Source organism: Pteropus alecto, unplaced genomic scaffold, assembly GCF_000325575.1.
Source record: "Pteropus alecto unplaced genomic scaffold, ASM32557v1 scaffold61, whole genome shotgun sequence".
NCBI lineage: Eukaryota > Metazoa > Chordata > Mammalia > Chiroptera > Pteropodidae > Pteropus > Pteropus alecto.
In genome coordinates, this window is record NW_006434835.1 from 18800461 (window position 1) to 18825278 (window position 24818).

Consider the following 24818-nt stretch of genomic DNA (forward strand, 5'->3'; position numbering starts at 1 on the left):
ATACGTGAATGACTGGCTCTGAGTGTGGCTGTTTTATTACTTTTAAGATTTGAATTCAGTAATCTTTGCTGAAGATCAGCAGGAGGAAGGATTTGTGTAGGAAACGAAAAGAGGTTTAACTCCAGTCCCTACCGTTTCGGGACTTTAAAGTGTAGTAGGTTAGGGACAGACACGCCACAGGAGGAAGTAATGAAACCTTTTACTAGAGGCATGATGAAAGGGCTGTGGGGGTTCAGAGGAGGTTGAGTTTCCCCAGGACTGGGGAAATACTGCGCGCGCTAGGAAGAGCTTGGCGCAGTGCATGTAGAATCTGGATTCTAGAACAGGTTCTCCCTCTGATTTGTCCCTTGACTTTGCACTAGTAAATTAGGTTTGTAAATTAAACTCCCCAGATTTGCTTTCCACTCTGAAACTCTAGGAGTTGGATGGGCTATCAGTTCTCTGGGACAATGCCCTCGGTGAGATTTATTTCTGTCGTTTCTCGCCCTTACAGACCTCACTCTCTCCGTGCAGGCAATGAGTGCGGCCCCTTTAAAGGAACCCTCGACGGTGGGAGCCCCCGGTGCCCCGCGCTAGGAGGCAGGGGCGGGGCGCCCGGGACCCGGGCTTCTCACGCCGCTGGGGACGCCGTCGCGTCACGGAGCTCGCAGCCAATCAGTATAAAGCCTGTCGGGACGCATTACTAGGGCGACCGGCCGGACACCTCCCCGCTTCGGGATGAAATAGCGGCGGGTTCTAACCGGAGGTTGTGACCCCACGGATTCCCCGGCTCGCGCACGCGCTCCCCACGGTGTCGCGCGTGATCCCCTGCTGGCCACAGGTGGGAGACTGGAACTGTCAGGTTCGGGTATGGCGCTGGGAAAATGGCGGCGGCGGCCAGGGTATCCCCGAGTTGGTGGAGGGGGAGCGGCCTTATGGGCTCTTCCCCCTGACCCACCGGCCTCTCGGGCGGTGGCCGGGGTAACGGTCACTTGACCTGGAATTGGGGGCCCGACGTAGGTGGCGGCGTCGCCGGCTCAGGTAAGAGGAGGTGCGGGGAAGCAGGCAACGGCGTCAGGGGCTTCGCCGGCCGGGTCCGCGAGGTGGCCGCGGGATGTGGAGAGCCAGGTGTCCTGTCGCTATTGACACATGAGCGTTAATAGGTTCCTGCTTCAGACCTGGACGGGTCTGGGAGCTGCACCGCCCCGAACGCAGTCCGAGCTCTGCAGCTGTTAAATCAGATGTGCAAAACGTCCCAAGTGGCCGCCACGTGAGAGTCTTGGACGTGAGTTGTCTAGGGCGGGGGCTGTAGCTGCCTTATCTGTGTATCTTCCAGGCGCCAGACACCTGCTTGCTTGTGGGTTCCAGGAAAGGAAAGGCAGGCCTTACTCAGGGGCTGGTGTCACGTCTGATCATTAAGGTGTATCTTAACTTCTGCTTCCCCATTCGAAGAGAAGAAAAAGGAAGATAGGGCACCGAGGTGTTTTGGAGAAGTTTTGCTTCCTTGTGCTTAACCTGGTTCAGGTGGGTTCCCCAGGAGCATTGAATCTTCCTTCGAAGCTCATTTATTGTATTCCATGTGAACGTGTCTGTAATTAAGACTGAAGATTGTAATTTAGTTTAGCCCAGGAAAGTTTGGAAAATAGGTATTGGTAAAGGTCTTACAGAGTTGAAATACTGTCTATTCGTGTTAGCGGCTTCTTTGGGCAAAGGCATGTCATGAAATGTAACTAGTTAGTTTAGTTTTCAGAAAACTTAATGAAAATTCTTTTTTGCAAAACATTTTTAAAAGTAAAAGAAATAAATTTTTTTACTTAAAAAAAAATTTCTATGGCCACTTTGTACTTTGATGTGACAGATAAGCATATCATTAAGAGGCTTTTCTTTTTGGTAGCAGGCTTGATTTTGCGGAGTGCCTTGTTCTCCGCAAAATCAAGGCACAGTGGCACTGTGTTCAGTGATCGGTCGCTACTGTCTTTGGAGAGCCGGTTATGGGTCAGGCACTATGAAAGTGAGGCGTCTCTCTCTACCTTTTAACTTGAGCAGATGGAGTAGTTCATCTGTTGCCACCAGGCTTTTAGGCTGGCTGTTGCTGACAACCAAGAAGAGACAATGGGGACAACCCAAAAGAAGCTTCCAAACTGGATCCATAGAGATTTGCTCAGTTTGGCCTGGGGCTTAAGTATGGTTTTTAGTTCCAACTCTGTCACTTAAAATATCTTAGGGAAGTCATACAACCTCTCTGTTAGTACCTTACCTCTGAAATGGGCATAGCATTTTTGTCCAAACTCATTGTACTGTTGTGAGAATGCATAAAAGGGCTTTAAAACGTCAAAAACACATGATAACAGCTGACATTTACTCTGACATTTACTCACTATACATTTACCCTGCCAGGCTAACTCAGTCACCCAGAAACATTGTAAAGTGACCACTTTTATCATGTTTGTTTTACAGACTGACATTTGTTATATGCCTCAAGTTGAACAACTAACATTGTGATTCCAACTTATGTTCTTAACCACCATGCATACTGTCTTCCTGTATCCTGCAGATGTGTTACGTGTTAGATAAATATGAACAGATTTTTCAGTGAAGTAATTTTGTTTATGATCTTTTAGTTGTATAAATAATAACTGATTCATTCCATTGGCATCCAGTAATGATTTATATGGCAATTACTATTTGGTGATTACTATATGGTGATATTATATGGTGATTAGTTAAGTGATATATTCATGCTACCTTTGACTGTTACTTTAAACAATATTTTAAAACAAAGAGTTGTGACTAATTTCTAACAGGAAGCACAAATTAATAATTAAGGGGGATTTTAGCAAATAAATGATGAACTGATGCAGTGTGATAAGGACTCAGATATAGTCGCACTGGGTACAGAGAGCTAATTCTGCTGGGGTGGCCGTGGCCAAGAAAAGAAGGGAGCTGACTATGGGATAAAGAGAGAAATGGCTTCTAGCCAAAGGAGGAGGCATTGAGAGTGCACGGATGTCCAGGGATCAGACCAGAGTATTGCTGGAGTTGCTGGGAGAGAAGCTAGGAAAGGTTAGGAAGGGCCAGACTGAATTCCCAGCTAAGAGAGTGACTTTATCTCATGGGCAGTGGGACCTATAGAAGAATCTTAATCGGATGAATAGCATGATCAACTTTATGTTCTAGAGCAGTGAGTTTGGTGACAGAGTGAAAGACAGTGTAAGGAGAGACTAGTTAAGGACAGTTTCCATACTCCAGATGAGATGGTGAGGGAGTGAACCAAGGTGTTGGCTGTGGCAGAGTAGAATCCACCACTACATTTTGAAGGCAGAATGAAAGATTGGGTGTGGGGGAGGAGACCACTTGGAGAGGGCGGACAGAGAAAAGTAAACTGTTTTGTTTTATGTTTGTTTTGTTTTGTTAACTGTATGGTTAGAGATTGGAGATATTGTTAACTCATTTAAGCAAAAAGAGCAGGCAGTTCTTTGTTCTTGGGTTTTAAAAAATTGTAAACCCTCTGAGGTTGTTGGGACAAATGTAACAAAATCAAGCTTATAATCTAGGCCTCTGATTTCTGAGACTATAGAAAACTTATATCATCAAAAGTCAGCAGAGTCTAGTGCAAATGTAGCTTCATTGGAGGAAAGTCACACAAAGGGAGTGGGGCAAATTAAGATATGTTTGGGATAAACTGCTAGCATAATGGATATTAGAGGGTTTTTTTCCTTTTTAATTTTTTTTATTTTCCATTTAGAGTTGACATTTAACAGTATTCCTTTTTTTACATGAATTTTTAAATATATTTGTACAGAAGCCATTACAGTATGGAAGTAACCACAAATGAATTCTCTAGTTGTAAAACTGATCTTCGCTTAAACATTCATAACATTAGAGTTGTATGGCTTCCAACAGCATAACATGAACACATTCCAAATCAATTGGAAGGCGAAATTGCAAACCTTGCAAAGTTGCAGGGTTTCATGAATCCAGAACAGGGTCGAGAACTGCACCAAACATAAGCACTATATGATTCCATTTAAATGAAGTTCAAAAACATGTACAACTGTTTCTTGGTGATGGAAGTGGGAACAGTGGTGGTGTTAATCTCTGGGAAGGGGTGCGAGGAAAGCTGAGATGCTGGAAATGTTCTGTGCCTTGAGATGAGTGGCGGTTTCAGGGGTGTAAGTATATGTAAGAATTCTAGTTGCACACCTCAGATTTGTGCATGTTACTGTCATATTTTTATTTAAAAAGAGGCACTAGCGAGAACTTGGCAATGTTAGACCAATTAACTTTTGATGAGGAAAACCAGCAGGGTTGATGAGAGGTGCTTTAAAAGAATTTTAAAAGGGTATGAGGGGAATAAATGATGAAATATATATGTATGTATGTGTATATATATATATATTTTTTTCCCCCCAAAATGACTTTTATATAATTGTCTTGGTAAGGCAAATGAGAAATCGAGGCTGTCACATCATGTTCTTTTACAGTTTGATCACAAAATTATGTCTCAAACTCTACCAATTGATTACTTTCTTGTCTTAAGAATTAGTGCGTAGTTGCAAGTGTAACGTAACTTTTGGTAAATATAAGATACATTGTGAAAATAAAATGATTTATATTTTGTTTAATTTCGGGGGGGAAAACTAATCAAATTTCTTTAATCGTTATGAAATGTGGTCCCTGTTTGAGAAATCACCTTGTGGCCTTTCTCCCTACTATGCTAATTGCTCTTGGATAATGAGGACTAGCTGTTAATTCTTCTGGCTGCAAAATTTCCAATGTCATAATGGGGCTAAGAAAAGCCTCTGGTGAGTTCCTGGTAGCAGTGAGATAAAAGCTCAAAAGAGGCCTTTGTGAGCTTCAGTCCAATTTGACAGAGTGTGTTCATTGCACCTCTACCTAGTCTTCTCCATCTGACTAGGGCTCCGGGGATCCTCCTGTGACAACCCAGAAGAGGCAGATGGAAGGGACACCTGAGGGGCAGCCATCAGTGAAAGCTGTCTGGAGATGATTAACCACTTTATTGGCCGTCTTTCACAGTCGAGGTTTCTGAAAACATAAATTATTCACTTCCTCATGGGAAATAGATTACTGTTCTACAGACGGTAAAGGGAAGTCTTTTGCCACCCTTAGTTTTCTATCTCATACAGAGATCACCTCCAGTGTATGTTTGTAAGTGAATAGATAATCTCCTTGGAAGAGCTCATAGAGCAGGGAGATGGCATGTTGGTGAGCTGGTGTCACAAGCAAATGATGAATAGAAGATAGGAATAAGAGAATGATGAGGGAAGAGAAGTGACTGATGGCAGCCATACTTATGGCTCTGTGTGGCTAGAGGGCAGAGTGAAAGGATTGTTCTTAACCCTGACAGCTACTCTTCCCTGACTGGAATATTTGCGTATTTTGGAAAGGCAGCTTTTTCTTGGCTCTTACTTTTTCCGCTAGCCTGTTGTAATACAAATACTTTCTTAGAATTATTTTTTTTCTTTATATTGTGTAGTCTTTAAATAAAATCTTGCTCGTATGGCATTAGGGAGGAAAATGATGGTAAAAAGGAGTGGCTTGAACATCAAAATGTTTACTTACTTACTTAACATTTTAGACACCTACCGTGAACTTGGTAATGGGGACAGAGTTAAATAAGACATGGTTCCCAGCCTTGTGCTTACTGTCTAGAGGGGCGGGGTAGGGGGGAGATAAACAGATCAATGCCTTCAGTACAGAGATCATTGAGATTTCGTCACCTCTTATCATGTCTGGGTTTTCTATGATGAACGGTAAGCAGGGCAGTGGTGAAAACTATTATGAGTTCCATAGGGAGTAATGGTTAATAATAATAACAATAATAATAAGACAGCCAACATTTATTGAGTGCTTACTAGATACTGGGTTCATTTCTAAGTACTTTAAGTTTTTAACCGCTTTAACCCTCACAGCTTTCCCTATGAGGTGAATACTATTGTAATCTTCATTTTACCTCTGAGGAATCTGAGACCCAGAGAGGGTAAATAACATGGATTAGAACCTAGGTAGTCTAGTTCTAGAGTCTGTGCTATAATGCCTGTTTTAAGTCACTTTAAATTTAAGATATAGCGCACTTATGTGGTTTTAAATGTAAGAGATTGATTATGAGACTGTGCCTTGCATTATAAGTTATGTCCAAAATTTTTGAATATGCGTGCTGAATGTAATTTCCTGTTGCTGCTTAGGGTGATTCCCTCTGTTGGAGTTTTAAATGAGACATCCCTTTTGCCCTTTTCACTTTTCACCGTGCTACACGCTTGTTTTGGCACTGTTATATTACTCCTGCGTGTTCTATTATAGCATTCCGAAATGCATTGAAAATATTGGGTTTTTATTGTATGTCTTATCAACATACATATTGATATTTTATGATGTATTGAAACTGGAGAATTTGTGAATTGCTGGAATAACATAGTTGTGAATGTGAATAACTACAGATTTAAAGTTAAGTTGAATTTTTAGCATGTCTGTTCATTAGGACAAATTGATTAAAAGAAGAATTATGTTTGCTTTATTCTCTGCCAGAATGGGAGAGAAGCCTAGAAGCAGATTGAAATAATCTAGTCCAGGGAATGCTAAAGAAACCTTATTTTGCTGTTTATTTATGGTAATAATGAAACCAGTACAATTTAGTTTTTCTTTCTTACAGAGAACAAATACACTAGAAGTCAGAGTTAATCAAGATCGAGTCTTTGCTAGAGCTACCGCTATAAACAGTTCTTGTCTACTGAGTGGGTTAATATTCAGTGAACTGAGACCAAATTGGATATAATTATCCCCAAAGCCATATTTCTTTCTTTTTATCTAGATTTCTTTAACTCTCAAAAATTAAGGGTGCTATGTATTATTTTGAATTAAGAACTCTAAAATTGCATCTGGTTTTCTTTTTTTGCAATCGTGCTTCAGACTTCTCAAGAGCCTTTTCCATGCATATTTGTGAGCTCTTTACATTTCGAGAGATGGGTAAGTATTTGTATTAGTTTCTTGTGGCTGCTGTAACAAATTACCACCAACTGGGTGGCTTAGTACACCAGAAATTAATTTTTTCACAGTTCTGGAGGCCAGAAGTTCAAATGCAGAATCAAAGTGTTGGAGGGCCATGCCACCTCCAGAGAGTCTTGGGGAGAGTCTACCCCTGCCCGTTCTAGTTTCTGGTGCTGGTCTTCATTCCTTGGTTTGTGGTAAATCACTCCAATCCCTGCCTCTGTGGTCACATCTTTTTTTGTTTGTGGTCAAATCTCCCTTTGTACCCCTCTTAGAAGGATATATAGGATTATATTTAGGGCCTATGATAATCCGGGATAATTCCCCCTCTTAAAATACTTAATCATACCTACAAAGGTGGTTTTTTCCCTCTCTTCCCACATATGGCAACATTTACAGGTTTCAGGAATTAGGACGTGGGTATCTTTTAAGAATGTCATTATTCACCTGTGTTTTTGTTAAGCTATGTTTTGCAGGTGAAGAGATTAAAGTCACAAAGTTAGAATCACTTTCAGTATATATGTTTCTCTACTACCTACTTCCTTTAGGAATAAAGTAATAACTCTATATGTGGATTTGTTATACAGCAGTGATTAGGGATTCCTTTTTTAAAAAAATTAGACTCTACTTCAAGATAATTGTGGAGTCACATGCAGTTGTAAGAAATAATAGAGATCCCATGTATACTTCACCCAGAAATTTTTGCAAGGTAACACCTTGCAAAATTATAGTACAATATTACAACCAGAAGATTGACATTGATACTGCTAAGATACAGAACAGTTTCACCATAAGGATCCCTTTCGCAGTCCTTTGATAGCCACACACCCCCTTTCCTACCACTGACAAACAGTACTATGTTGTCTATTTCTGTAATTCTGTCATTGTAGGAATGTTATATAAATGGAATTATACAATGTGTGACCTTTGGGGATTGTCTGTTTCATTTATCATAATTCCCTGGAGATTCTTCTAAGTTGTTGGCGTGTATCAAGAGTTTGTTCTTTTTTCTTGAGTAGTATTCCTTACTATCCTTAGTATTCTTTGGTGTGGTTGTACCCACTGAAGGACATCTTGGGTTATTTCTAGTTTTTGGCTATTATGAATAAAGCTGCTATGATCATTCATGTACAGGTTTTTGTGTGAACATAAATTTTCATTTCACTGGGATAAATGTCCAGGAGTACAATTGTTGGGGCATATGGTAGTTGCATAGACACATGGGTTTATTTTCGAACTCTCAGTTCTATTCCACTGAACTATATGTCTGTCCTTATGCTAGTACCACGCTGTCTTAATTACTGTTGCTTTGCGGAAAGTTTTGAAAACAGGAAGTACGTCTCCTCCTTTGTTCTTCTTTTTAAAGATCATGCTGTCTATTTTGAGTTCCTTTCAAGTCCATATGAATTTTAGAATCAGCTGGTCAATTTCTAGAAAGAAGTCAGCTGCGGATCTCATAGTGTTTTTTAAAATATTTATTGAGTTGTGCAAGCATCACCACAATTTAAGAGCATTTTCATCACCTTAAAAAGAAATTCGGTGTCCATTAGCAGTGACATCTTATTCTCATCCCCCTTCCTTCTTTTGTCCTAGGCAGCTACTGTACTAATCTACTCTTTGTAGATTTGCCTTTTCTGGGTATTTCATATAAGTGGAATCATACAATATGTGGTCGTTTGTATCTGGCTTCTTTCATTTAGCTTAATGTTTTCAAGGCTCAAACATATTGCAGCATGTAACAGTACTTAATTTCTTTTTATGGCTGAGTAATAATCCATTGTGTGGATATGCCACATTTTAGCCACTCATCAGTTGATAGTGGGTTGTTTCCACTTCTTGGCTATAATGAATAGTCCTGCTATGAATAGTCTTGTACAAGTTTTTATGTAAATGTATGTTTCCATTATTCTTTGATATACACCTAGGAGTTGATTTTCTGGGTCATGTGGTAACTGTACGTTTAATCTTTTGAGGACCTGCCAGACTGTTTTCCAGGTCGTACCACTTTACAGTCCCAGCAGCAGTGTGTTGAGGGTTCCCATTTCTCCACATTCTCATTAACACTTGTATTTTCTGTCTTTCTGATTATAGTATCCTAGAGAAGTTGTTTTATAAACAGCCTGGTGGGTATGAAATGGTATCTTATTGTGGTTTTGATTTGCATTTTTCTGATGGCAAATGATGTCAAGCATCTTTTCCTGTGCTTGTTGGGCATTTGTATATTTTCTTTTGAGAAATGTCTATTCAGATCCCTTGCCCATTTTTTAATTGGGTTATATGCCTTTTTATTATCTAGTTTCATTTTGGATGAGTTGTGTGGTGTCAAGGAATTGGTCCATTGATACACAAAGTGAGACTCCTGGCCGCTGGGCAGGGTGGAGGTTTCAGCTCCTCCCTAGCCCTTCACTGATACTACTCTGCTCCCTTACCGTCCCTACATAGCTTCTACTGACACCACTAGGAGAGGATGGCCTTTTTACCCCTGGGAGGTGGTGAAAGATCTTATTCTCTACTAGACCTTGCGTCATACTACTCACATAGGGATGCGAAGGGGTGCCTCATTACTGTCATGGGAGAAGTCTAGGCTGTCCAGATGGTCTCCATAGATGCTGTGTGGCAAAGAAGTGGGTCTTACTACCACCTGGCAGGGAAGAAAGTTTTGTCTTTGATATTACCTCTGCAGGGGTAGGAAGTTGGAGTGGGTCATGCCGAGGCACGGCTTTACAGCCTGGTGAGGCTGAAAGTTTAGGCTCCCTACTTGGCATTTGCTGTGATAGGTTGGGGTGAGCCACAGTTTTTTTCTGTGGTTTTTTGCTGGAGTACACTGGTTATTGCATAAAAAATTTCTGTTTTGCTATGCTGCTCTTTTCTTGGTCCTTTGAAAGAGCAAAGGCTTTGTTTTATTTGCCCCTTTTGCATTTCTGGATTACTGGCTTCTTCAGCTCCCTGTCCGTGTGGTATATGATGCAGAAGGAAAAGGAGACTCACCACTGTGTGGTTCCGTGGGTCCCAAGGTCCAGGGCTGGTTTGCCTCCTCGTCACTTTCAGTCTTTTTTCATTTGTTTTATATATAACGTTCAGGGTTTTTAGTTGCGTTTAGCTGGAGCAGTAGGGAAAAGTACATTTACTCAATTTTACTGGTTGTGTAAATTGGACTAGGATTACTTTTGTTGACCTTAAGTAAAAAGTCAGCCAGATATTTCTCCAGCACAATGTTTTTTTTGGGAACAACGAAGATTTGCAATCGGGATCATGCAACCATGGCAGGCCACGTGCGAGTCCTCTCAAATAAAGGAGAGGAAACTCTTATAGAGGGGAAGAGGAGCTTGGAAGGGCTATTACAGAGTTCTTCCTTTTGTACTTTACTATTGTCGTAGGGGGTGAGAGCTCCCCCTTCTGGCCTCTCTACTTCATTTTAAATGAGGTTGCTGTTTACTAATTTTTCACACTTTCTTATGCAAGAAAATTAATTTTGGGTCAGTTAGTTGGAAGTGACAGTTTAACTATATGTCTTTATTTCCCCAGAGAGTAATTCTGTGGGTCACTGTTCAGTAAAACCAAATCCTTATTAGTTTTAGATCTCTTAAGAAGCTTGACCATCCAATGAATTCATTTATTTTTGCACTTGTATATAAATTTGTAGCCTAAATTTATGATTTAGTATGTGATAGACAAAAATTTATCTGAATGAAAGAGTAATTTTTTGGAGGGGACTAACTCAGTTTTTCTAGTGGTGGTTAGAGATCTTGAAGCAATGGATTTTTTTCTAAATGAAGAAACAGACATTGTGCATAGTGGTTATTTGTGAAAGTCTTTGAAATGCACCAAATGATTACTTGGAAGGTAGGCAATGTCTAGAACACTTTTTCTGGCGATCTGATCTGTAGGGTCTGCAGCTTTTATTTTTTATTTTACAACGTTTGTTGTAAAGTTGTGAATAACTTAAAGCAATGCAAATAATTCTTGTCCTTAGACATGCAAATGAATTTGTTGGTTGGAGATACAGCTGATTTCTTTTCCGCCTTTGCAGAAGAAACCAGTTTTGGATCTATTAAGCAGATCTTTCACCATTTCTGCTTGCCTCTAAGTTTATGCTTTTTGGATTTGAGTTTGAACCAGCTGGAACCATTTTATTCTGTAATTAATTAATGAGTTAAGTAAAATCATAGATAGGTATTCATTTTATATTTGTGTGGAAGACACCATGTTATTTATTTGTTTGTTTGTTTAAATTATCCTTTAATAGTTTGAACTCTGAATTTTGCCTGATGGGCTTGAATCCCAATGTAGCACTTACCGTCATTGTGATTTGGAGCAGAAAATTTTTATTTTTTTAACCTAAATCTGTTTTAACCTAAATCTGTTTTTTATTTTTTTAACCTAAATCTGTAAAAAGGGGCCACAGTGCTATTTTTCTGTTGTGGTTGTTGGGAGGATTAAAAGAGATGATGCAAGTGACACATTTCTCACAGCACCTCATACATCTTAACTCTTTTTTATTAGAAGGCTGTGGGCAACTAATTTTACCTTCTTGAGACTTAATTTCTTAATCTGTTAAAAAAAAATGAGGGGACTTTTTACTTGGTTAGGATGTAAAGTTTCCCTGGCAAGAACTGAAAGGAATGGGATGCAGTAACTGACAATAGTTGCTTTTGAGAGGAAGGACATTTTTAACATGCAGGTGACCTTGCTGCTCTGTGAAAGGGGAAGGTAGAGTTTGCTCTGGTGAGCAGTTAGTTAGGACAGCAGCTTGCTAGTTCGTGTTGGTAAACATTGAGAAGATCTGCTCTGCCTGCCTTTGTACTAGGAAGAAGCTTTATGGCTGGAAATGTGGCTTAACAGGGTAACAATTATCATTTTGCTTTAAAAAAATTTGGAGGGTAGATCTTAATAGATGGAAGGCTTTGAGTTCAGCGCCTTGACAGATGTGGGCATGCTCATTAGGGAGTAGGAATCTGAAAGGGCTGAATTTTGCTTAACCTAGGGATAACCATTTGGAGCTTCAAGGACAGTTTTTGGTTGAGTAGGGATGTGGGTGATTAAAGAAGAGAGAGGAACAGGAAAGTTGGCTCAGGGATATCTGTTATTTAAATTATCTGTTCCTTCAGACCCTCCATTTTACTTAAGGGTTTTTGGGGGGCATTTTGAGGGGTAAGGGTGGATGGAAGCAGGGTAAAATTGGTGAATTGGCTGAGTCAGAAGAGGGGATCTTGAGGCTGAGAGACTTTAAGCTCCTCAGAAATTGTTAGTGATCTCAGGCAGACCTTGGCTTTCTGTGGGTTTTGTAATTGGAGCAGTTGGGGGATGGTTCAAGCTAAGAGACTCTTCAGCTACTGTTAGCTTAGGATAATGAAAATAAACCTTAACGGACATTGTCTACCATATGAACAACAAGAAGTTTATACATAGGTAGGTGACTATAGTTATAATTGGTTTATACATTCATTTTGGTATAACAGAATTAAGTACTACTATAACAAAAGCAGCAGTTTGCCTAATACAAACATATTTTAAAGTTTTATGCAGAATGAAAAGGTCCTTGTAATTTGGCTTTGGAATCAGAGTCCAGGAAATGGGGAGAGTGTGTCATGCCTATTTTCTTCCGTTAGGAAGGTCTTTGAGTTCCTGTAGCCATCTTTGGAACTTGAATACCCCAAGTGTTAAGGAATGTGGGGAGGGGGGCAGGGCTGCCCTTTATTCTACTATCTCTGGAGATTGGGATCTAGGCTAAGATTTCGCCTTCCCTGACCAGATTCTGCCTAGGGGTGTTACTATCAGGTAAGAGTTGAAACTCCAGTACCCTTACCAGTTGTAACATTGCCGCCTCCCTGTCTCCCTGAGCGACTGGGGCAAGGGATGGAAATGGGTATGATGGATGGATGAATGGGTGGGACACATACTGGGCTCTCACTGCACTCTTCTTGCATTCCCGTCCTAAGTACCATGACCATCACCATCCTTCTGACTTTCTGAGTCAGTGAGCCTTTTAATTAATCCAGTGAGTACTTGAATGTCTCGCTTCCGTGGGCCCATTAAGCCTTTTTATACCGTGAGTCATCTGACTAGCCCAGTATGCTGTCCTCAAACTCTGCTTTCCGTTTCTTTTCCCATTTGTCACCTTTACTGGCTGAAAGACAGAGTTGGGATTCTCTTCTGGGAAGCTAGCAACAAAGGATGAGATGATGTGTGCACTGTGGGGAAAAATAAATTATGATGCTTCTGAACCATGGGCAATTACCAAGGCAGTTTCTGGTTATTGAATGTGCTTTCTAAAAGCTTTGAGTAAGTCTTTGTAATGGTTTCTATGCTTGAAGTGTTTATCCTGCTTCATGAAGCTGAACAAGAAGCTTTTGTGAATTGGTTATACACAGTTCTTTTGTTTATGTTGTTGTATTTTGAAATGTTCTATGGTTGTTCTATAAACTTCTTTGAAAAATAAGCATTTCTGTTAGAGAGATGCATTATAAGTTTCCTGTTGATAGAAAATAAAATGGTACATTTCTTTCAAAGAACAAAACCTGACATTTCTGTTTGGCATTTGGTCATGTGATTCTTTTGGAAATCTTTGTGTTAAAATGTGGTACCATTTTGTTTAGAGTCCAAAATATTAAATGGAATATGTTCTAGAGTTCAGCCCTTATATTTGATGCTGTGTGCAATAACTCTTTTTTATTGAACTCAGATAGATGCTTATGTGACATCATTAGCTGATACCCTCCCTTTGAGTAGTGAGGGCTTTTTTTTGGGTGGTAGGTGGAGGACCGGGGTATTTTATCTATGTGGATAACTCTGACAACCGATTTTGGCCCTGTCCTCTCCCATCTCTAGGCTCATTTCTCCGTATCTGTCCAGTGTCCATTTGAAATCCCTGGTCGATGCCTTCAGTCTCAACTGGACTAACACTAAATTCATTCTCAGCCCATCTTCACTTTCTTCCTGGATATGTCTGTTTCTGTCTTTTTAGTCACCTAGGCTTGAACCTTTATATTCAATTCGACCCCCTCTCCTTTTTGCTGTTCCTTTGTCTTTTGTGATGCTTTTGATGTTTTTTTTTTTCCTCTTCATTTTTATGCTTGCATTATTTTACTTGTTTACTACTTGGTTTCTAAAATAACAGCTTCCATTTATTGTGTATGTAATATAATAAAATTTTTTTCTAGTTATTGACCCTGGATCCAGACACAGCTTCAAAAGTCCTTGGAATTTCCTGAGTGGTAAGAGTATGTTTTGTTATTCATAATGAGCCCCCTTTAAACTTGTACCTGAGTGTATGCTGCTGAAGTGACTCAGGGTGGGCCCTACAATAGTTAGCCATACCAGAAAGACTTAGTTCTCCCTTAAAGGGTTGGAATTTTACCACCCTCTTGTCTCTGGGATGGGGAGGGGGACTGGAGATTGAATTCAGTCATGTGGCTGGTGATTTAGTTAATCATGCCTATGTAATGAAATGCCTTATGTAAATTCTGGGACACTGGAGTTTCTGTGTTGGTAAATGTATTCATGTACTGGGAAGGTGACGTATGAATTTCTCAGAGAGAGCATGGATGCGCTGAATCCCCCTATTCTCTCCCCGTTTGCTCCACACATGTCTTCCACTTGGCTATTTCTGCGTTATATCCTTTATAATAAAACTGTACTTGTTTAAGTATAGTGTTTTCAATGAGTTCTGTGAATCATTCTAGCAAATTATTACACTTAAGGAGGGTTGCGGGAATTTGTAGCCAAGTTGGACAAAAGTTCTAATAGCTTGGGGACATCTGAAGCAAGGGCAATATGCTTGGGTATCTTGTCCTTTAACTTGTGGGATCTGATGCTAACTCCAGGAAGTGACTATCAGAACTGAATTGTAGGACACCCAGTTGGTGTCAGAGAATTGGTGCCAGCATGCACTGTGCTTATTACCCTTTGTTAGGCATTATGGTATTTGATGTAATACTACAAGTTCTGGTTTTATCATCTGTGTTTTATAAATAAAGAAAATGAAGCTTTTAAGAAGTCATATAATTTAACCCAGAGTCACAAAACGAGAAGTGTTGGAGAACCCAAGGCTTTCTGACCTTATAACTTAACCCTTTTATGCTGAGCCACCTACCTGCCTTCCTTGATCTAGATGTTACCCCCTTGCCCCCCAATCTGGCAGCTGTAGACCAAGGACTACTTTTTCTAAAATACACTTTTATCATATCATTTTTGAGTTCAAGAACTTTCAGTTCTCTTTTATTGCAGGGTAAAAGTCACACTCCTTAGCCTTGCAAGGCTCACCATAATCCATCAGGCCCAAACTAATAATACTGTCCCAATCTTTATATAAAAGAAAAGAAAAGAAACACTTATTGTTTCTTGGAAGGGCCAGTGTGTATCTTCAGTGAACTGCACTGGAGATGGAAGATATGCCTAGTTACTTATAAACTATAATCGAGAAGTCAGAATATATTAAAAGAACATCAGCTTAAAAATAGCACATGCTGACCTAGTGAGCTGTACAGAAATTGAAATACTTCTGGAGTTCATGGAGCAGGTATATTTTGAGCTAGGTCTTGAAGAGATTTTAGGATTTCAGTAATTGTCATGGCTGGGGAGAGGACCTTTTTAGGCAGGAAGCCCATGAATAAAAAGGAATGGAGGAGGCTGTTGGGCATGCATTGAAAAGTGGTGTCGATGGCCATGAATACTTCAGTTTATTTGGAGGGAACCTTTCTGAAGGCAGGGACTACTCCATCTCAAACCATGTCTTCAAAAGCTGTAGCATGTTGTTTTAACTGAACTTGTGCTAAGTCTTTGTTCTTTGAAGCTAGAGTTGTTTGAAATGAACCAGAAGCTATTTTAGGGCCAACCTAGGTGATAAGGTTGGGTGATCATGCTGGTTAATATCAATTTTACTTAAAAATAAGGTGTCACCTTTTTTTGTGTCACCTGAGCTGACCAAAGGACGTTTCAAACTATAAAAATTTAAAGTTTGTGCCATTTATAGGAAGTAGTCTCAAAATCGAGAACAGAAGAAATTTTTACATGGTAATAACTTTTGTACTTTGTGCTTACATGGTCAAGAACATATAGAAAACATTTATGAAGAAGCGGGAAAAAGACAGGACCTTCAGACCTCTCTGAACTGTTGCGGTTGATGTTTATCTACTTCTGAGGCTTCACTTTTTATTATTGGCTTGTGAAAAAAATAAAGTTTGCCCAGATTGAGCCTTTTAAAATTAAAAAAACTTTTTCATGCCTTAATTTTTTTTCTTGATTTTAAAGAGATGTTTATAAATACCAATTTTATTTTCTGAGACCTACACAGAAAGAAAGGATCATGGACCAGTGGCTGCATGGGAAGTTGCTCAAAAACTGGAAACCTGTTTTCTTTTCTTATAAAAGTAGAAGTGGCCCTGGAGTCAGAATGCATATTGTTCTTGCATTTGGTAAACTGTCTTATTACTTGTGTCTTCTTTATAGGTATTTTAATAACAGATAGGTATTATGCAAAATATATTTCGTAGACCAGGTTTTAGAAATATTTTTTTGCAGAGAGGCAAGATACTCTATCCTTTCGTACTCATTTCTGGTGTTTATTTTTCCTAAATAATTTTGGGAAAAACCCCTAGAGCCCTATTAGAATAATTTTGCTTTTTTAAGTCTTACCAGTGGCCCCTCCTCCCCATCTTGTAATGGACTCTTTTGAGCCATATTTAGTAAATGAATTAAATGAGACTTTTAAGTCTCAAAGATGAGGAGGAGAAGAGATTAACTATGAATCACTGCGTTGCCTAAAACTATTTTTGCATTAAACAAATTATGCCTTTCTCAGCATTCTCTCTGGAGTTTAAAAAATAGTGAAATGATTTGTTGTTTCTGAATATGGTTGATATATAGTATATCCATGGCCTCACCAGTCAGTGGAGAGCAGGTGTTTCCTCTTGGAAAATAGTTTGCCTGGACTGGATAGTTCTGACTATTAATTCATTTTATATTTATACATCAAGAGGTAGTTCTGAGCAAGGATAGCATGTATGTGTGTGTAATAGAGCTCACCAGAGGAACAGAACCAGCAGGAAAGATTTATATCTCTATTTAAAAATGTATATATATATTTACATTTTTTAATATATATGTATTTGTGTGTATATATTTGATATATATATGTGTGTGTGTGTGTGTATACATATGTATATAGAGAGAGATGGATAGGTAGGTAGGTAGATAGATGTTGATTTATTGTGAGAGATTGGATCATGTGATTATGGAGTTTGAGAAGTCCCATAAGGTATTGTCTGCAAAACTGAGATTCAGGAAAGCCAGTGGTATAATTCAGTCTGAGTTTCAAGGCCTGAGAACCAGGGGAGCCAGTGCTGTAAATCCCAGTCCAAGGGCCAGAGAAGATGAGATGTCCCACCCAGCTCAGTGAGGTGGCAAAAAGGGGCGAGTTCTCTTTCCTCTGTTCTGTGCAGGCCTTCAACAGTTTGGATGATGTCACCCACATTGGAGAGGGAAGTCTACTTTTCTGAGTCCACCAATTCAAATGCTAATCTCATCCTCTAATATCCTCATAGACATACCCAGAATTAACGTTTAATTTGGGTACTGCCTGGCCAATCAAATCGACACATAAAATTAGCTATCATAGTGTGCCTCTTAGTAGTAAGAGAAATTGAAATCTATTATGATCCCTTTTATTTTATTTCTGTTCAGTTAGTGCCTTTGTGATAAAGGGAGTAGGTAGATGGAGAAGAATGTGGTGGGCTTAGAAGCTGCCCAGTTCTCCCAGTTTGGGTTACTTACAGGTGGAACATGATCTTTAATTTTGTTATCAATATGTTTCTCATCCCTTTACTTCCTTTATAATTTTCCATGATTATACTTTTGATAATTTATGAAACTAAACAAAGACTTTTGTGTTTCTTCTAAAGTGATGTAAAAATATACCTAGTTTTATGGATGGACACATTCAAAGTGATGGCAAATTTTGAGAATCTTTTGTAGCGCAGACTACCAAACTTGTTTTTTTGTCTTGTGACATGAATTCTGCTTTTGGATTGACCATTGTCTTCAGTTTTAACTTTTTAAAGGAAGTCATTACGTGGATAGTGGAGATGAATGGGCAGCAGTTTGTGGATGCTGTTCCCTGGCTTCACCAGTATTCAGTCTGTATATTAGCTTTGCAAGTCCTGAAACCTGATTTCCTTACTTCATCAGAATTTATGACTTCATTTATGCCACGGAAATGAGAAGGGATTGATTTTAGAAAAGTCAAAGGTCTGCCTATTAGTTTACATGGAGAGGTGGACCTTTCCAGTCCAGTTCATAGCCCCTATTCAGGGTATCTTTTTGTGTTAGTACTGAACAGTGTCTTAACCAATAGCGAGAAAGTTGACTAGTATGTGGAGTGATAATATAATGACATACAGATATAAAAATAAGTATGCCTTAAAGGTTTTATTCATAATCAGTGGAGGAATCAGGGAAACAGAATAACTGGTTCAAAGGAAAGGTAGAAACACTCTACAAATTTATATGAAGTAAAGGAATGTTGAAATGGATCGCAAATGGAGACATAAGTGGTTTGTGGGGGACGAGAAGCCAGGGAGCAGTGAAGGAAGTCAGCCGAATCCTCTACCTGACAGGATGGAATTTGCATTGTGCATCAGTTACCTACAACTTACAGAGTCTTACAGTTTCACGGAGAATAGGAGTGCGATATGGTAGAAGAGTGTGCTATAAACAGTGCCTAGTTTTCTGTGTTTTTTCCTCTATATGTTACTGTGAATTATAACAACTTAGAAGATATTCAAAGAAAGCTCTTCTGGGCTCTCTCGAGGCCTGGTGAACCTCTACTTGTACCACTACTTTGTTAACAAATGTGGACATTTTAAAATAATTTGGTTTTAGATCATTTAAATAATTATACACAGGCAACTCTTTGACAGTAAGTCTTTTTGTGAAAAGCTGGTAGTGACTTGGAATATGGCTGCAAGGAGCAATAATAAAGATAATCTGGTTTTATATGATTTGCTTTTATAAATATATTATTGTTAAAGCTGCATAAAATTATTAGGAGGCCTTATTGTGAAGTTGGAGCAAGCCCAAGCTTTATGATTATCTGAATCACATACCTTAATGCCAAGAGCCTGTAAATATTGTGATTTTATAACCTGACTTCCTTTTAATTCCTTTTGAATCTTTTCATGTATGTTTAAACAGACTAATTTTTAGATTAACATGCATGTTATTTCTACAACTGGATGCAGTATTTTTCTCTTAGCTAGAATAAATGTTGAATAATTTTTTCCTTTTCATGATTCTTTCTGATAGATGATTTCTCCTAATATTGTGATGCCCTCTAGTGAATTCAGCCTTTCAGATGGGAAGTTTACGAGAGGCAGCAATCAGTACAATGAAATCTTCAAAAGGAACATTCTAGTAATAAGTACTGTTCCTATATGCCTTGTTGAGATGTCAAGTTTCTGCCCTGGAAATGTTTAAGCAAAGATTTGATAATCTCTCATGAGTCTCATTGTTGAATTAGTGTAATTTTTCCAGAGGAAGCTTCAGCTTCAAGGTTCTAGGTTAGTCATCAGTCTGAGGGATGTGAAGGTTTTAAAGGCAGTGTTAAGTGATGGATATGACTTCAAATAGCTTTTTATATGTGTCCGTTTGGAGAAAAGAACCGGTAGCTAATTAACCTTTATTGAACATTTATTCTTTTCCTGTTGCTGCTTAAAATAGTTTCCTTTTATGTCATTTAATCCTCACAGCATGAGGTAGGTACCGCCTTTAGTTCTATTTTACTAGTCCAGAAATTGAGGCTCAGAGAGATTAAATAATTTGCCCAAAGTTATACAGTAAGTGGTGGAACCAGGACCAGCTTATATCAACTATTAGTGGGTAGGTTAAGGTAATTTTTAATTGTTTACAGGTTGGCAACTCTCAGATGGGGTATTTAGTCGTCTCAAGCTAACGACTTTGGTATATATTATCTTTACATTACTGCACTTAAGTGTGTGGTTTCTCGTGAGCTTCAGTCGCAGACACAGTAGTTTAATAATTTGTACCTAATTTTTCAAATTCATGAAAAATGTTTGGCTCATAATGTACAGTGTTACCTTAGTTTACTTTCTGTAAAACATTAATTCTTTAAAGTTTAGAGAATCTACTGCTCATTTTTGTGTTCAAGAATTCTTTGAAGGCACTTAGAATTTTTAAGTTTCTTTTGGCTTTCAGAGTCATTTACCATCTTCATTGGATTTTAAGGCTAGTATATAGCTCTTGTCCTTTTGGTTTTCATCACCTAGCTTAGGTAGAAAATCCATTCTTTCATTCGTTGGTAAGTTAATTTCATTAGATTGGGCACTGGCTTTTCGATACTCCGGGTTCTCCCTATTTATGGTACTCAGGTCCATGTTAGTTGTACAGAGACAATATATATACATCTTTAGTCTAGTTACTGGAAAGATAAGGCAAACTAGGAACAAAGGACTGTTATACTGTGATATATAAGATAAATGTTTTTTCATTTTTGGAAATTTCTCCAGTGTTTATGAAACTATTTCTTTGCTCCAAAGCCTTTGTATAAAGTTCCTAACTTGTATATAGTAAATTACATATTAATGGTGACCTTAATGGCCTGGCTACTTAGGCTCTGTCTCTCCCTTATTTCAATTCTGTGTGTACCTAAAGATGTTACAAACATGCCCCTTTCTAAATCTTTCCATTTAGGGTCTAAATGAGGAAAGAGAGAATGTGAAAAGGAATGAAATAGGAGGCATTTCTAATGGAAGAGGCGATAGCTCAGAAGTGCTCAGTTTAGGATTTCAGAGTCTAGAGGGAATGAGCAGGCCTCTAGAGAGGAATATTTCAATGAAAATAGGAGCTTAGAAAAATTTCATGTGACTCCATGTGCCTTTTGGTGAAAACAGAATTAACTGCTTTTTAGAATTTCTTGAAATTTTTTGATCCCCCCATTTGTTTTTCCTATTTCTCTTTGTCCTCCCAAAGGTTTTTCTAGCAGTGGAAATCTCAAAAGATTATTTAAGGGGTAGGAAGTGTGGGATAAGTTGTGGTCTGATTTCTGTGGCTCAGGATCTGGGAGCATAGAGTGAAGCGTGTTGATAAAGGATAAAAAAATAGGCATAAGCTGGTCACAGGCATTTGAAAGAAAAGACGGGGAATAGGAGTGGTTCTCTCATAGTTTATGAAAGTTAGTACAAGAGATTGGGGTGTTAATATACAGTTTTATAAATCATTATTCCAAGTTAGGTGTTTATTCATAGTAGTTAAAGACTATGTTGTTATTCCTAGTGCTATTTTCAGGTATATTTGAGTGAAGTAGGCTTCTGTAGGCTGATCCAAAAACCTGATCACTATGTATCATATAATTTCCATGAGAAAAAGCCTTTGAATTCCCAACAGCTCACTGAAATGCAGAGTTTTGGAATGCTACCTGCTCATAATTTGGGACTGTTGTCTCTGTCTATATTTTGATAGAATTTCCAATTGGGACATTTCTAATCTGAGAACCAAATTTTTATTTGACTGTAAATTAGATAAACTTCTGTGGAATAGTGATATGTACAAAGTGTTAAATTACTTCTACTCCAAACATCGTAAAATCATTGGATGCCATAAATTAGGGAAGATTACATTTATTTTAAAAGTTTTTAATGAAATAACTTTGGTAACCTGAAACTACAATAATATGCAGTATAGTATTTGTTACTGAACACTTGATTTTGTATTATGCAAGCATTAAAAAAAAATCTTTAAGATTTAGATGAACTTTTGACTGCCGACTATATTACCTAGTAAAGGGAAAATCAGACTTCTGAGATATAGTTGGGTTGCCCAATTGCTGTGTTTCTTTGACTAAGTTATTTCTCCATTCTGGGCCTTAGCGTCAACTGCAAAATAAGAATGTTTATAATAGCATTAATTATAATAGCTAAAACCTGGAATACTCAAATGTCTAACAGTAGAATAGATAAGTTTTGATAGAAATACTATACAGTGATGAAAAATGGACCATTGCAACACTTATAAATGTGAATGACTCACAAACATGATTTTGAATTAAAGAAACAGGATCTAGAAGAGTATATATACTGTTCATTCCATTTAGATAAAGTTTAAAAATAGGTAAGAATAACTGTGGTGCTAGGAGTCAGGTTAGTGCTTACCATAGGGCGTAGTTAATGATTGGATTGCACGTTTTCGATCTGGGTATACTTACTTTGTAAAGATTCATTAAGCTATACACTTAGGATTTGTAAGCTTTAGTGTGTGCTTCGTTTTAAAAAGGCTGAAGCAAAACACAAAGTAGAAAAAAGTAAAAGAGACAGAGACTGACTGGATTGGGAGCCAAGAGAACTGGGTTCAAGTCTCAGCTATACCCGTAAAAAACTTACTTTAGGCAATTCGTTGACTTCTCTGAGCCTTAACGATTGTATCTGTAAAATGGAAATAATTACTGCTTTCTGTATTTCAGTTGAGGTAAACGTTTGAAAGCACATTGGTGACTAGAAAACGTTCTCTGAATGTAAGGTGACACAATTTCTCTATTATACTTTTATATTTGTTATATTGTTACTCTCATGTAGAATCTCTTCCGTATAAATTCAATAGTAAAAGGACATTTCGATCAACTGAATCACATTTGTTTATAGCTGCTTTTGAATTCCTGAAAAAAATATAAAATGGTAGTAGCAATTTATTTGACTTTCCTCCTTTTTAATACTAAGCCATTCAAAAAGTAGTAATTGAGCTCTCTCCAAGTGTACTGGATCTTATGTTGAGGCTATAATAGTGAACAATAACATGGTCCGCACAACTATAGATCTATTAAACTAACGTGCTAGAGTGAGTGGCAAGATGAAAACAAGAAAACAGACAAATGAATGAAATAACTGCACATTGTAATGAGAGGCATAAAGGAAGCAGTCAGGATTGAGGCAGAGAACTACTAAGGGGAAACTTGCTTTACGTAGTGGTCAGTGTTGGTGAAAGCTGACACCTAAAAGGAAGAATGGAAGATAGTTAAGCAAAAAGTTTGACATGACCATTCTAGGCAGCCTGGACAATTTGCACAAAGCCCTCAGGCAGGACGTGGCCTGTTGGAGAACCTGGTAGAAGTGAGTGTTGGAATGTAGGTGAAGGGGAGTGAGAGATGATACACTTGGAAAGATGGGTGGGCGCCAACTCATCTAAGACTTACAGAATTTGGTAGGAATTTGATTTTTACTCTAGGCTCAATGGAAAGCCATTAAAGGGTCCTAAACAGGGAAATGATATAATCAGATTCACATTGAAGATTTTTTTTTTTTTTTTTTGCCACAGTATGAAGAAAGGACTGGGGGTGGATGGGCGGAGGGTGTGGTTTGGCCAAGAGTAAAAGAGGAAGTCAGTACAAAAGATTATGATAATATCTTGGATTAGGTGGTGGCAATTGAAATTGATGGAAAATGTTGGATTTCAGATATATTTTGGAGATAATGTTTAGAGGCCTCTTGCTGGTTTTATTGAATTTGAGGAGTGAGAGAAAGGAAAGAATGAAAAATGATTCCTAGGTTTCTTGGTAGAGAACCTGGGTGGGTGCTGATACCATTTACAGAGATGGAGAAAAACAAGGGCTGAGTGGCGGTAGAAAGGGGGAGGAATAATCATGCCATTTATTCTGGATGTGTTCAGTTTGTTAGAACTGTTAGACACCCAGGTATCAGATAATTAGCTGAATCTGTGAGTCTGGAGCTCAAGGAAGAGGATTGTGTTGGAGATATTTTGGAAAGGTCATCGTTAGGATGACGTAGAGGAAGGAGGGAGGAAGAAAAGGACTGAAAGAGGACAACCAGTGTCTGAGTGGTAGGAAGCCCCAGTAGTTAGACATCACTGCGAGGAGGAGGAGGAGAAGGAGGAGCTAACTAAGGAGACAGAGAGGTATCAGTAAGGTCAGAGGAAATCTGGAGAGTGGTGTCACAGAAGCCAACAGAAGCTAGCATTTCAAGGAGGAACTGGCCATTCATGTGGGACACTGCCAAGAGATGGAGCAAAATGAGGGCCATTGGATTTGGCAGTGTGAAAGTGAAAGTTTTTCACCGAGGTGAATTAGTGGAATGGTAGAGACAAAAAGCCGACTGTAGTTGATTGAAGAGGGAATGGGAAGTGAGAGACTCCATGTGTTCTTATAATGCATTTCTCTGTGGGGTAGACAGTCACTTAACACACATGAGGAATCTTAAAAACCCATTCAGTAGCAAGCTTGGGGGTTTGCAGTGTCCATAAATGGCTGTAGGAAATTAGCGTTGGTTTTTGCCTCCCAACAATTTTTTCTTTAGTTAGCATTTGATTGTAAATTTAAAATGATGTGAGTTCATAGGCGGTTTCTATTTTAGAGTAAAATCCAGTCTGTGTTCTCGAGTCAGTATTATATTAAATTGAAACTTGGAGTATTTACCTTTTCAGGATGGTAATTATAAGCCTTGAAAATCATGCAAGGACTATTTCATTTTGAAACACTTAAAAATTCATTTTGGTTTTTTGTAATTACAGTGTTGCAGTAAGAGAGACATCTCAGCAGGGATTGCATTTGGCAGTTACGTACGTGTTCTTGTTCTAAACTAAGCGCTGTTTCTGTGGTTTAGATTTTTCCGTTATAAATAGAATTTTAATCAGTGTAGGTTAAATTTTTTCCCAGGCATGTTATAATTAGCACTGGCTACAACTTAATCCTAAAATGTGTATAGTAAATTTAGTAATTTATAAGCACTCTTGCCTTTAAATGGAAGCAAATAGGAATAATTTGAATATTTAAAAAATTCTCAGTTTATGTTTTGCCATAACAGTGTAGAAAGCAAGTA

At 38.5% G+C, this 24818-nt stretch overlaps 1 protein-coding gene across 5 annotated transcripts in view; it reads left to right on the forward strand.

Annotated features, from left to right (window-relative positions):
- Nucleotides 1-655: 655 nt before the first annotated feature.
- LCLAT1 (lysocardiolipin acyltransferase 1) overlaps nt 656-24818 on the forward strand; it is a 146585-nt gene continuing 122422 nt past the window's right edge. The window contains exons 1-3 of one of the 5 annotated variants that reach the window (XM_025045698.1): nt 656-820; nt 1316-1503; nt 14145-14198. The gene's annotated coding sequence lies outside the window, so the exon portion shown is untranslated. Of the gene's footprint in view, nt 821-894; nt 1021-1315; nt 1504-14144; nt 14199-24818 lie in introns of those variants that run through there. The other 4 variants (XM_025045699.1, XM_025045697.1, XM_025045696.1 and 1 more) reach the window with 4 other exon arrangements.